The sequence below is a fragment of the Hakea prostrata genome, chromosome 7, assembly GCF_041222555.1.
Source record: "Hakea prostrata isolate BN-2017 chromosome 7, UWA_Hpros_2, whole genome shotgun sequence".
In the NCBI taxonomy this organism is placed as follows: domain Eukaryota; kingdom Viridiplantae; phylum Streptophyta; class Magnoliopsida; order Proteales; family Proteaceae; genus Hakea; species Hakea prostrata.
In genome coordinates, this window is record NC_142606.1 from 29,509,106 (window position 1) to 29,522,483 (window position 13,378).

Consider the following 13,378-nt stretch of genomic DNA (forward strand, 5'->3'; position numbering starts at 1 on the left):
CGCCAGCAGCCTTTTGTCTCGTTCTATTTGTTCAGCTCCTATCATGGTCCCCTTCTCAGGATCTTCAAGTTTTAAATAAATATTTTCTAGTTTCATCACTGGTTCGCTTCTCTGGATCTTTTCCTCATCCCTGTAATCCATAATTTCAATAGTTAAGGCTAGGGCTTTACCTTGAGATTTTGAGTCCTTCAAAAATGTCGTGTAACACTACCTGGAAAAACTTCGATTAGACTGACATTCTCCAACGTTTGACTCTGTTGGAAATTTCATTTTTAGGTGTCTTGTCGAGATGATAGCACCTATTGAATTCAAAGTTGGTCTCCCCAAAATCATATTATATGCCGACAAATTTTTGATCAGCAAGAATTTTGTTACCGTTGTTATTGTTTGTGGATGAGATCCTAGTGTTACTGTCAATTCGACAGTTCCTTCTACGGGGTAGACTCTCCAGAGAATCCAAACAATATGGTTCCACATGGTTTTATCTTCATAGAATCTAGTTTCAACTGCAGGAAGGCTTCATATAACATAATGTCTACTGAGGAACCCATGTCAACTAAAAGTCTGTGAACATCACGGATTGCCATCTCAATAATTACCACAATTGCATCATCATGTGGCTCTTGGATTCCAAACATCTCTTCTTCCGTGAAGGTTATTTCCTTCATTTTTTGATTCTCTTTGGTACAGTATGAGATTCTATGGAATGAACGAACCTAGCATGAGCTTTTGATTTTGTAATTGAATTTAGATCTATGCTCCCCAATATTGTCATGACTGGTGACTGCTTTTGTCACACCCCGCCCGCCGGGCCTGGTTACCCGCCTGACGACCCGTGGGTGCGATCCGTCACAGGATCCATGGTTTTAGTCTATCAATAATAATAAATACAAATACATGAATCAAGAGCAAGAATAGTACAATAATCAATAAAAAGGTTACAGGAGTCCAAATACTCCAATAAATATCCAAGAACGAACGAAAGAAGGAAGATCAAGAATCAAAAGTAATATCGAGATCAGTGGAAGCAAAAAGAATAACTAAATAATCTTCATCTTCAGGAGGCTTCATGCTCTGCAAGTTCATGTATCACTGTCTGTGCCACATCAGCTTCATACGAGAAGGCTCTTTCATATGAATCATCTCCAACTTCCGACATTGTGCAACCATCTCATACAGTTTATATAATACATACAATGAAAGGAATGAGTTCCAACGAACTCGATAAGGAACAAGCAATTCTCATATATATGTCAATACAATCCACGAATGCACATATGAAATGATATGGATGATATGCGAAATATGAATGCTACTAAGATCTAACTATGCAAGTCTCTAATCAGCTGACATGCTTTAAGATATACACCAGCCCTCCTTTGGGTAAGTCTCATCACTCTGATCCGGCAAGGACTGGTTACCTCTGTAGGGATCTTGGGCAAAGGGGTAAGTCCACACTGGCTCTCAAACCATGGTCGGGGGTTAAGTCAACACTCTCTCACCACGACCATTGGCAATGAGTACTGGCGCATGTCGGGGTTTCTAATCCAATGCAAGGTCATAATGGTAACATACTATATGGAGTCCAGATACTTCCCCTATGGCACCAACCAACTCGGTTCAATATCCTTCGCAACCTAGGAGTGAGAACCCTCACGGACTGGCTACCGCTGTTGGACTCCACTCCTTAACCCTATGGTCATCCACATATTATTGGGGCGGATGCTCTCATGACTCCTCACGACACCCGGTCCGTTCCTTGGACGTCCATGAGCCCAACCCTAACATATGCAACCCTACCATTACATGACCAATAGTGGACCACTGAGTCTCCGCACGGACTGGTTACCGCTGTTGGATGAAACATAGTCACGTCACCATTGTCACAGGTCACCCGGCTTCAATTCCCCTGTCGAAAGGGTAATAGCATGTGGGGTACCTAGCCATGCAATTCTAGACACTCCTAAGTATATCATCCAGTAATCATGATAATGCTGGAGACATCAGCAGGCATGTGTCCCATTCCACAGCCTTCTGATATCCCAAGCTAAGATATCCCAAAGGAATACCCCTTCCATCACAACTACACTACAATCACTCTTTATCATACCATGAACAGTTGTGCAATATCATAAAAAATGAAGTACATCAAAGAACACCACTAACAGCAAGTATACAATAAGATTCACATGCTTTATACAATTACAGCAAGTTACATGATCAAAGAATAGTAAATAGAACAGCTGAATCATCATGTATATGTAATTGCATATAAATAAGAATGCATGTCCTTACCTGTAATTTAGTAGAAGTCCTCTAACTTGCAATCCAAAAACTATTATAAGACTTTTATTTGAAACAGAGAACACCTAGGCATAGGGTTACAAGAATGTATAAGAGTCAAGAGTCAAAACAATTCAAAAATCAAACCTACACGATTCTTTGGAAACCAGCCGGTTGCTTGTGGCGGTTGCTTAAGTTAAGCGACCTCCACAAGCGACCGCCCCTGTTTCAGACAGTTTCCAACTCCGAAAATCAGACTTTTTATCATCCGATTTCAATCCGTTTTGGAATGATCTTAGTCCGAATTTCAAGCTTAATAGGTCTAGAACAAGGGGGTAACAAGAAACCCTAAAATTAACAAAGATTTATTACCCAAATCATTCCCCTTGATGGGATCCATCCATTAAACAAATGCGGGGATTCGTTTCTGGACAGGATCTCATCAAGAACATTGAAAAGGGAGATACAACAAATCAATTGAGTAATCACTAACAAAATGGGGGTGGGTTCATATCAATCAGAGGTTAAAAAGAAGAGAATAGAAGATGGAGATTCATTACCTTAATCAGAATCACCAAGAATAGAAGGAAAAAGGTTCCAGATCATTAACAGCACTTCGCCCACCTTTTAGCATGTTTCCACTGCCGCCTAATCGCCCAAAATAGCAATCCCGAACATAATAATGCGTTAATAGGGCGAGGGATGCTATTTATAACGAATAGGGGGCAAAATAGGGCATTTTCCCGCAAGCAGAACCGGGCGGTCGCTTAAGGCGGTCGCTTGGTTTAATCAACCGCCACTAGCAACCGCCCCCAAGTATATTGCTATACAAGGATGCTTTGCTCAGGGGGTTGAAACCCAAACACAACTTAGCCCTAAACAACACATGGGGGATGTCTTACCTTCATTCCGGACATCTCCAAACACCACTTGCCTTCAACCAGAGATCCAACTTCCTAGTAAGGCAGATTCTTCAACAAGAGAATCCAAATCCATGGGTTCTGGATATGGATCATGGACTCCTATCTGGACACTCCACAAAATTAATCCGACTAGACCTTCGGGTTCTCGGACCTGCAATACGGATTCCGGGTTAGAAAATGGGGGTTGTTACAGCTTTTGTTAAGGCCTTTGATCTTCATGATCTTCAGTTGGAGAATTAGGCTGAAAATATTGCTTTGCCTGCTTGTCTCTCTTTGATACTCTGTTATTCCATCTTCTTGGTTGTTCACAATTTCTTTGTTCTCCTCCATTTCTCTTCTAAACATATTGATCCAAAAGTCCTTGACTAATCAAACATTCGATTTCATTTTTCAAAACTCTGCAGTCATCTGTATCATGTCCGTGATCTCTGTGGAATCTGCAAAATTTATTTGGATTTCATTCCCCTGCTTTTGAAATCATTGGGGTTGGCCATCTTATAAATTTCTGACTCTAAATTTGCATAAGAATTTTTGATCTTCTTGAGTTCAAAGGTGTATATTGATCTGGAACTGGTCGTGGAACATCTCTTCCAATTTGACGATCGCTTCTTGAATTACTTTTATTATTCTTTCGATCCTTCTGATCAGATCGTAATGTTCCACTTTCCTTTTGTTTGCTTCCATCACCATCGGTCTCCTTCTTTGCTTGCAGAATGTCCTTCATGTTCGCATATTGATTACACCGTGATGTCAATTCTGCAATGTTCACCGGCTTGTTCATGATCAGAAATTCCAACAGATGATCATCAGTCATGCCTCTGAACATCGCACAAAAGCCACAACTTCATTTAGATTCTTGATTTGAATTGATTCTTGGTTGAATCTTTTCATATAATTGCACACTGGCTCTCCTGGAGTTTGATGAATTGTTGCCAGATTGTCCATTGCTTTACTACTTTTTGTACTACTTTGGAAACATGATAAGAAAGCTCTTGTCAAATCTTTGAAACTTCCAACCGAATTCAACTATAGATTGAAAAACCAAGTTGTTGCAAGACCTTTTAGAGATGAAGGAAATGATTGACACTTCAAAGCCTCATATTCTCCGGCAAGTATCATGATCGAGTTAAATAGAGCCAGATGCTCTAGTGAATTTGTACTTCCATCATACATTGTGAATACCAAGAGTGTAAAATTGTGCGGCTATGATGCCACCATTATTTCCTTCGAAAATGGATTTCGATCCATAGATTCCTCGGCATTTTCTTCATTTTCCTTATTCGTCAGCCATTGGATACGGTCGTTCAGGATACGAAATCTTTAGCTGATTTCAAATCCATGGACTTTAGAATGACTACTGACTTTTGGGTTTTTTCTTTTTCTTCTTGATCTCTTTGGCTTCTTAGAATTCTACTCTTTCTGCTTTGGCTTGGTTGATCTTTTTCATCTTCTCCAATTGAAACTTTATCTTTCAGCTCAAAAGGAAGTGGATCAAAATTTGGATATGAGCTTTCTCTGTAGCCTTCTTTGTTGAGATCTGACTTTTTCTAACTTTGCATTAACTCTTGCCTCTGAGGATTTTGGTCAAAGACCGTATCAACTTGGGAAAGAGGAGTTTTGATATCCGCTGAAACTGGAATTCTCATTGTTTTTAGAATTCCGATTTCCCATATATACGACCTCATTAGATTTTGTGTATCTAAAATATGACGCTGCAGATTCTCCATTTGAGAATCAAATCTAGGTTGCGAAGTTGTATCAGGTGCTTTCGCAAGTTGTTTTTCATGTTTGCTATGAACTCCAAGGGGATGAGGTGAATGATCTTCAAGGATTTTTTGTTTCTGACAAGTAAGCATCGCCAGAGCTAGTGGCAGTGTTGTTGCTTCTCTCATTTTTTTCTTTGAAATTTTCCCTCTTAACTCTCTTTGACTAGTTTTTGTCGTCTCATTCACCGGCATCACCTCCTCTTGCTTAGGCAACTGAGCCATAGCTTTTGTTCGAAAGTGATTCCCACCAGATGGCGCCAAATGTTGGTGCAGATTTTGTCGGGGTCTGTGAATTATGAATCTCACACCAAACTATATTAGATTTGGCTCGATCTGAACTAGAACTCACTCTCTCCTGCAAGGTAGAAGAAGAACTATTAGAAACGGAGCCGACCAGCTGGATTGGCGCTCAGTCTCCGACGGTCGAGTCAATGAGTGATTAAAAGTTAGGGTTGCAGAGCTCCTTGGAGCTTCTGAAGTGTGAATGCCTAAAGGCGGGAAAAATGCAGGTTTGAGTGAATGAATTCGAATGTCTTACCATCTATGAATGCCACAACCCTATTTATACTTTCCTTTTGTTGACTTGAGCTTCTCCTAACTGTCGATTGAACGTTTTAAATCTGATGGCCAGGATTAGATCTTTATGTGGCTTTCGGGTTGACCCCTTGTTTTGTTTGAACCCTTAGTCGGTCCTGGCTAGATCGACATGAACCGGGTTCAGGGTGATTTATTCACAATATGTTAAAATATCTTCTTCTATCTTTTCTTCCTTTTCAGCCTGTTTCCCTTCTTCAGTTTCCTCTTCCTACATAAAATATTTTCCTTCTTCCTTCTCTATACTTTCATCTTTCTTATCTTTCTCCTCAGACTTTTCTCTCTCCAAGACACTTTCTTCCATCACTTCTTTTACTTCAGATTTGTACTCTTCCTTTGAGCCAAGTAATGGGTCCACTTCTACAACTAAACCTGTGACCACCTCCACCTCTGATATTTTCGGCATTGGAGGTTTAGTGGATTCCTCTTCTATCTTCCGTTCCTCCTCTTCATCTTCTATATCAGTCTCCCTCAGTTCTTCCTTCTTTGGTTTCTTACTTGGCCATGGTAGTGTTGTGGTTGAGATCAATGGACAAGAATGAAGTGAGAGATGTCCTAGCAAAGGATGTAAATAAATAGACTAAATGTACCCACATGCATACCGGCCTCAATCAAAGGTGGGTAATCACGTCTGGTAAAGCCATGAAGGTGCTGTTGTGACTAAAATATCCATTGCCGGTTTAGACCGGTCAAACCAATCTTAGCCGGGTTCGATTGAGAGATAAAGGAAGGATGATCAGCGACATCCAAAGAGGAGCGATGATCCGATGGCTATGATTGAAAAAGTGTTATAAGCGGGAAAGCTAGTATAAAAGGGAGAAAAGATTCGTAAGAAGGTAAGTCTCTAGAATCAACAAAACTCACTCTGATTGAACTCCATTACAAGCACTTTAGAAGCTCCAGAGAGCTCTGAAGCATAAACTTGACCATACTGACTAGATCGTCGGAGACGAGACGCCGATCAAGACGATCGGCTCCATTTCTTACTAGTATTCTATTTCTTTCAGGAGTGGGGGGTTGATTCATGGAAGAGCAAACCAGATCGAATCAGATCTGAGGAGTTCGGTGCGGAAAACTACGGTTCAAGGCGATCAGCAGAAATAGCACCAACAGGTGCCAACCCAACAAGGCCCTCAAAGAGCATACAACCAGTTGGACTCACATCGATCCATTTGGTCATGTGTTGTGGGATTGACCAAATCAGCCACTGCAAAAGCAGCAATGGGGAGAGGGGTTGTATGTTGAACAGTCTATCCATCTCACATCCAAAAGGTTTGTAATTTTTGGTTGTTGATCCATAAAGTTCTTAGGCCAAGATGGATGTTGGAGAAACTTAATCCTCCTCCTCTTAAGTTCAAGATCAGCCAAAGCCTTTCTATGGCGTTCAATCATAGGCAAGGATGTAGGAGTAATGCATACCTTTCTGCAAGGGCAAAGATGGAATATCACAACTTTGATCTTAACTTAAGGAGCTCAAAGTAATTTGTCCACCATGGCAAGAATGCAAGGGTAACAGAGGGGTTGTTGAAAAAATTCTAAAGACTGGAACTCAGGTCTGTGACTCTTGAAATGACTTGTTTTATTTTCAACTTCCTACATTCAAATAAACCACAAGGATGGGCATAGTAGCAGGGGAAATTTATTTGTTGGCATAAGCCAAATTGACATGCCACTAATTGAGGATTATACAACTTTGTGTTGCACATGTCGTTTCTAGACTTCTCCAGGTATACCCCAAAATGTAGATCTCCATTGGTCAAATATTTTGCCCACAAATCGCTTTCACTTTGAGGATGATTAATGGCATCTTTCAGCCAAAGAGGAACTTGATTAGGCTGATAAGGAGTAAAGACCTCGTTCGGTTTCTCAGATTTGTGGAAGAAAATGGCTCTGTATCTCTCTTCTGAAGAACAATTTGAATTAGGGCGTTCAATGTTTAGATTGGCTGAAATTTTGCATGAAATGTTACGGTAGAATTCCGAGAAATGAGCCCTCAGCTAGAGTTGAAAAAATGAGCCCTAAGGATGGAATTCTTAGAAAAAAAAAATTGAAAAGACTCCACAACTTGAGGTGTTGCCTTTAATGTAATTGATGCAGCCTATTGCCAAGGGTCGTTCTGCACCACCTCAAGGATAAATCTACCCAAAAAAATTAAAAGAAGAAGCGAATAGTCTGTTGGATCCTAAGGATCTATATTATTTCCATAATAATTAAAGCATGTTATGAGTACAATCGCGGAAGCGTAGATGAATAAATACCTCAGTGTTTTGTTGTAGATCTACTTTCTGCTTTCTTCACTCTCCTTGAATCTTCCGTAGCCTTTGACCTTTTGGAATCCTTCGTTTGAGTGTTCGTGGAAACAATCTCAAACCCAAATATTGCGTGTGACGGCTACGGGGACCCAAGGAGTTATTTATAATATAAATCCCTAACCTTTAACCACTCCCACAATAGTAAAGGTCAGTAATACCCCTGAATGAATATGAGCCCAGATAAAAGGACCAGTGTTAGTTAAGCCCACAAAACCCAACAATCTCCCACTTGGGCTATACTAACACAAGTACATTTATCTAAGTATTCGGCCATAATGCCCATAATCCTTCATCACTCAGAAAACCTGATTCAACCAACAAACAATTAATGTGAACGACAGTAGGAGATGCTCCTCAATATACGGAACACAACTATCTGCCATTACAGTCATTAACAACTCGCTGATATGAATCCTTGGGGTGCATATAAGAGGTAAAGAATGCAAAACCTTATGTGATCACAAAAGCATTCCCTCTTGTGGATCCTTTCCTGATCAATGATCAGCCTACCTTGAATTACCTCATAGGTAGAATACTCAGATATTATAATTTGGCAAACCGTCATTGATCGATCTAACATTAATATCTGACTTTAGCAATACCGCCAATTGGCATAACCGCCTATGGCAAAACCGCCTATGGCAAAACCGCCCATTGGCGTAATCACCCATTGGCAAAACCGCCCATTGGCATAACCGCCTATTGGCAAAATTGCTAACCAGGATTTAGGCTAAATACCGCCATAAATCAAAACCTGACCAGAATTTTGGCTAAATACCGCCATAAATCTGAATCTTGACTAAATACCGTCATAAATCAGAATTTTGGCTAAATACCGCTATTGTCATTAGAACATCAAATGTAGCAAATATAAATCTACACTATTTACTTTAATCATTAACACAAGATGAAAACGAATTAATCATCTTATTAATGAATAAATTTCATAGTGAAGTCAAAGAATGTTGAATAAAAACAAACAACAACAACTCCCACTAAAAGAAAGTATCAAAATATTATAAGACACCCATACTGGAAACATGATTTTTAACAACTCCCACTGAAAGTGCCTTATTAAACGGAAAACATTTTGATGGTACTTTAAATGACATATATAACTTATCAAAGTCAATCTTAGGCATTCATTTAATAATAATGACAAAAAATATATATATTGCCAAAGAAGGAAAAATTACCATAATACTGGTAAGAGTTGCCGACTGTTACTACATTTCAACCTTTGGGTTGGGAATGCACTAGTCCTCTTACAATTTGCAATTACCGCGGAATATATGATTTTGAAAGTGCCAACACCTTTGGGTTAATGGTACTTCTAAGTCATCATATTCTTTTAAAAACATGTGCATAATCTTATTTGATGAAGACACCTTTGGGTGAACACCATCAATCTACTGCAATAATTATATATACATTGGATCACAAAATACTATAATAAAATTATATTTTACCACTTTGGTGGGTTCCATATAATTCTATCATAATTTTATGTAATCCTATTTGCAGATAATTTATAATGGGATTCTTTCAATGAGAAAACAACTATGCACATCCAATGTAAATTGTTTCCATATTCTAGAAACTTTTATAAAGCAAAAACATTTTACAGAAATATTTCTTTGGCAAAAACAACTATGCACATCCAATGTAAATTGTTTCCATATTCTAGAAACTTTTATAAAAAGCATAAACATTTTACAGAAATATTTCTTTGGCACAAAACAAATATATTATCCCACATTAAAAATGAGTGCAACAACAATCCTTGAAAATCTCATTACATTTAGGTAAATGAAATTCCTTAAATTATTATTCACTCCCACTTGTGTGCATATACTATCATTACATTTATGATATCATATTTAAACAAATGTCACCAAACTTTGACTATTATGACAGACAATAGGAAAGTAGAGCGATGCCACTTTGATGAATTACACTCCTCTTCTTATTATCTCCATCCAAAATTTGTAGTCGAAAAACAAAAATACGCACAATATATATTAGTATAAAATACAACCAATTAAGGTTTCAAGTCACCAATCTCCATACCTTTTCCAAAATGCATTATAAAGAAGTGTGTTCTAAAAGGTTTATAAAACCGCATGACATCCATATCATGATGTAAAATCATCCATGTGTATCATCATTCAGAGGGTAGAGGATGGGCTAACCATGTTGCAATACCAAGATTTGTCAGTTGGCCTGCCATGCTTACCAAAATTGCAAACCATGCCAAGATATCCCAAGCTAACTTTTCACTTAGGCAGTCATCCCAATCCTGGACTCCCAACGGTAGGAGAATTGATAAACCAAGCATTGCAGTAATCAAATTAAGTTGAATAACTTAAACCCTAGTCCAACATAGTATTTAAAGACAATAGGAGGGTTCACACTGACTTTCGTGGAAACTTCCAAGTTTCTTCAAGAGAAAGAGAATAAATATGCCCAAAATCCAATCTCTAGAATCTGGTAAGATGCTTTAATATTTTATTCTCTTTTATAATTAGAAATGCATGACTATTTTCATAGGATTGGATGACAGTTGGGTTAGATAACTATCTAAGTCAACTACATCAAAACCATGTACTTTGCATGAACTTTCAATTTACCAAACAGTTTACCAAGGATACTCTACCATTTCCAATTAAATCATACAGGAAAGCAGAGCAGCAAATTCATAAGGTTCTCATGATTTTCTATTAGAAAAGCGTTAGTTCCATCCTAAACAATATCATTAGCCACAATTCTACAAAAGCCATGATAAAGTAAGAATCAATAATCAATGCAAATTTCTGCATACCACAAGCCCTCACCAAGATCTCACATTTCAGATAAACTATTTACCAAAGTGTACCCTAATCGTCTCTCTGGAGAGAAGTATTTACGAGTTAGTAAGATAAGCTTTTACTCTAACTGATTGCACCAAAAGTATAATGTCAAGCAAACAATGTGATACAATGGTCATCTTGCACCCAGGCTTGAATTGCCAGTACATCAAAATTGAAACATAAGTGGTGCACATACAATACTCTGAAATTCTTATCACCTAGATGGTTGAGTCAACTTGGATTGGATTTAATTGTTACTGGGAAAAACTTTTTGGATCTCTAACCAACTTCACCGAATATGGGTTACCAAAATCAAGATGCTATTATGGGATCCAGATATTCATCAAAGCACTCATGATGCACGTTGGAAGGCAATAATACTGAAAAACAAACTGTAGTGCCAAGAGAGTAAAGGTAAGCCTCAGAAAATGAGAAGTTACAAAATTGGGAAGCCACATACTCGAGTAACGTACACGAAGACATCTCATATCCCACAAAGCAATGACGCCTCACACATATCAAACCTTAGTAACAAAGAGGGGAACCAACAGATTAAATTTAATATATTTAGAAGAAACATTGTTCCACACTTATTATCATCATAAATCCACTTGAAACCATGTCTTCTGATTCTCAATACAACCTGATGAACTAGTAAAATCAATGATCTAGTTCTGATTCAAATATCGAAAACCAGATGAAAATTACAGAATTAATTCAACGATTAAACCATATAAAAATCAACGATTTTAGAATGATAATAAATTCAATGATTTTATCCTTATTTAAAGACCATTAAACCTTAAAAAAATTGAAACTAAAATCATTTCTTAAATGATCTAACGATCATTAACTAAGAGGTAAATCCAATCAACACTCTTAAGAATTCCTTCCAACATGATCTTCTTGAATCCATCATAAAGAAAAGATGGATGAACAACAATTAGCGTTTAAAGTCAAAATGTGATTAGTTACATCTAAAAACTTATTGCCACTTTAATGATCACTTTATACGCCATTCACAAAGACATGGTACACCAATTATCTTGAAAACTGCATACTCAATCTTCCAATTCCAGCATAACCATAGGATAATCTAACAGCAATTAGTCTTTCAAGCCACTCAGAACTTAGAGAGATATAATAGTTTTCAAGTTCTCTACCAAAAATAGAAGTCAACTAATGATGTAAGAATCCACCCGAATCTTCTGTTAGAATTATTTAATCCATAAGAACATCATCCAAACTGGGTAGTGTTTCTTCTGCATCAGACGAAACCCGTCTCAAGACGTACTGTAGTGCACTACTGTTTGAGATATATGTCACCATTCCCAGTTTTATACAAGAAAGAAGTCGAGTAATGCAAGCAATCCCAGGAACCATTCTTTGTTTTGTTTTTTTTTTTTTTTTTTTTGTCAACACAAAAAGGCCATACTGCACTAGGCTTTCGGTTCAGCAGGTTCTGGGGTGGATCAAAATGTACAGACCTTATTCCTGTTTCCACAGAGGCTGTTTTCAGGCACAACATTCCCAGGACTTCCGAAGGCTAATAACATTGCAGATCACCCAGAGTATTAAGTAATTCTGCAGCTTTTAGGACTTCTGGTGGTAAGATTGGACTCAGACGTGTTTTGTTGTCAATAAGCTACAAAGCCAGATCTCCATAGTGGAAGCTTACGTTTCACACAACAAGACACCATGTGGTCTCTTACCCATATACATTTCCAACGTTCCCATTGCTCCACAGGAACATATCCGAGGAATGTTGGAATGTAACCAGGTGAGTCTAAGTAAGTTACCAAGTTATAATAATAAATTCCAGTACAAAAAATGGAGGGGGAAATAAAAGGAAACAACATTGTGCATCCGAAATGAACCCAACACTTCACCCCAAAGAACTCATACGAACAAAAGGCAAATCAATTCATTGGCATAAAAAACTTTCAACCCGGATCTACCATCACACAAATGAGTTACGTTTTCACCCAAAAGCAAAAAGGACCTTGTCAACCAAAATGTAAAATTGACGGAAGAAATAATCCAGAGAAAAGAAAAAAAAAACAGAAAAATTGACACTAACCAATTTTGAAGAAGCGAAAAGAAGGATCGGCTAGAGCTTTTTTTTTGTGGGATTTCTTATCTTTCTTTGTTATGGTATTCAATATCTCAATAATGAAAAGTCTTTTGAGAATTTCTTTGTCAAGAGTTCAGACGAACAACACTCAGAAGACACAGTGGGAGCGAAGAGGATTAAATTTTCGTTTTGTGCGTCGCCGAACAGAGAAAATTAAAGTAACAATCAAATTAAACTAATTTCCACTTTAACTGATATGAAATCAGATTAAAATATTAAACTAATCTGGAGGTAATCATCACCTCCGTTCAACGGAGTTACGGAGCTAATCTGCTTCCTTGGTTTCAATTAAAAACATGGATCCTCTCTAATAAATCAAATCAAATCAATAGACTTCCCAATGGATCTCAATAATAAATCAATCTAGATTTCAATTAAACCTTAATCCTCCCATTGGTTAGGATATCAGGCTTTCACCCAGCTAATTGCACAGTAGAAATCAATAATTCACAACATTAAATTATTATAGAAAAATGGCTCTGATGCCAATTGTTGGATCCTAAGGATCTATATTATT